Consider the following 2274-nt stretch of genomic DNA (forward strand, 5'->3'; position numbering starts at 1 on the left):
GAAGGTTTGAAGGGTCTGGTGTCAAATGATGGCTTGCATTAGAATCTGCAAGCCATGATGCTTCACTCAATGATGAGGATAGAGCAGTAAGATATGCTGTAGGTTGGTGAAAGTTGGCTGGTGGTGGTGGGGGTTGAGCATTAATGTACAAGATTTGTGATTGTACAGAATGGTTTCCAGAATTAGGATTGAATGAATGATCAAATCTATGGTAGCAATTCCATACTACATGACCTAATCTACCACATTGTGGTTGTTATTGTAGCTAAAACATCCTCCACCATTTCTTGTACCACGTCCAAGTCTATTGACATTTATTTCCACGAGTATAATCAAAATTTGTTGATGAATTCTGGACATAGTGAGCTACTGGCATGCCATCTGGTTTCTTGAAACGTTCAAGCATCACTTCATGAGAGAGTAGGAAAGCTTTAGCCTCTCCACTCTAAAGCTTCCTCTCTTTTCAGTTATTGAAGAAATATAGACTGTATATTCTTCTGAAAGGCCATCAATGATACCTTGTACTCCACAGCAAACAGTGAATCAATCCACAATCTTCCGAATCTTAGCAAGAAAGTCAGTGGCAAACCCAATTTTCTTGCATGATATTAGTTGGCTCTTGAGGTTTTGAACATGCACAGAGAAAATAGCTTGAAAGTATTCATCGATTTTGTCCCAAACTTCATGAAATCTGGAGAGATATATAACTTTGTTCTTGAAGCAGTTTGTCATTGAAGCTACAAGCCAGGTTGTGAGAGTTCTGTCACACTGGCACCAATTCTTGAATTCTTCCATTTCAGTGATGGTCTTTGTTACTGCATCTGTGGCAAATTGTTCTGGAATTTTTGTTAGATCAAGATGACTTTCCAAACTCATACTCTTTATGGTTAGAATAACAAAATACCTTCAAGTAGAGTAGTTATTTTCATTGAGTTTTTTAGCAATGTGTGAAAAAAAAATTTTATTGAATCAGAAAGTGTAATTTCCATGGTGGATTTCAGGAAAAAAATTTTGAGGCTCTAGATATCATAAAAGATACCAAAAAGAATTAGAAAGATTGCATCACAACCTAAGGAAGAGGCTGTGATGAAAAGCAGATATGGAATGCTAAGAGAAGAGTTGGTTTCTTGATAGTAAAACAATTGAGAATACAACACATAGAATTGATTACTATTTTCACAATTCGAATGTGAGGTACAATCACTATACATAGAGATGTCTTGGACTCTGATTACACACCAAGAACTACCAAGAAAGACAAGAGACTTAATAAAGATTAATTTGAGGGATTAAGACTCTAATATGGTTTGCTTAAGGAAAAAGGTCTTAATTTAAGAAAGAAGATTTTAATTAACTACCATTTGATACTTTTGTGAAAAATATGGCTTTTCACAAAAAAGCTAGTTTATGACTCTTTTATAAGTGGGTTAGAATAGACTGTGTTTGAAGTTTAAAAGAGGTTTCTAAGAAAAAGGGATGAGTTCTCAAGGAAATGAAAATTGAAGAGTAATTGTAGCAGAGTGAAGAGAAGGCCTAAACAATATTCATATATATTTCATCCCAATTTTGTTTGAAAAAAAAAATTTGTCTCTAATTTATTTAAAATTTATTTTAATTTTGTCTTAAAATTCGTCCAAAAAAAACCCTATTTCTAGTAGTGGTGTTTGAATTATGTGACGACTAAAAACATGGAAAAAGGATTTGTAAGAAATGGTAAGGGAAAGATTTATATTAATACATGCATTATTGAATTTTAGAGAAAAGAAATGAATTAAGAGACACATTAGAAAAAGGTAACACATACAATAACTTTTTTGCAGGTTTCAAATTTCATATGCCTCCATATTCATACATTGTAACAAGGTTAAAATTGAAAGAGTATATAAAGTAGGGATTTATTGAAGTAAGTGTGAATATAGGTTTGATTAGAATGAATATAATTAAAATTATTAATTAACGATTATGGTAATGACGAATCTATCAATATGAAAATGTCTGTGTTAGGATAGTGAAAAATAAAAAGAATAAAAAAAATAAGACTTACTAGGAGAAAAACTTAATCTAGCGGCGATTTTTTAAGGATTTTGTGACGATTTTTAAGTAATAAGAACATTTTTTCAACTGATACTATATTGTTGATTTTTTTTATTCAATATTAGAATTATATGATGAGAACAGATTGATTTATATAATGATAGATCATTTTAAGAATTTGTAAATTGCTACGCTTTATATTCTTTGACCAATGCTTTCGTGAAGATGCTCGAAAGTATA

The sequence above is a fragment of the Arachis ipaensis genome, chromosome B05, assembly GCF_000816755.2.
Source record: "Arachis ipaensis cultivar K30076 chromosome B05, Araip1.1, whole genome shotgun sequence".
Classification (NCBI taxonomy): Eukaryota; Viridiplantae; Streptophyta; class Magnoliopsida; order Fabales; family Fabaceae; genus Arachis; species Arachis ipaensis.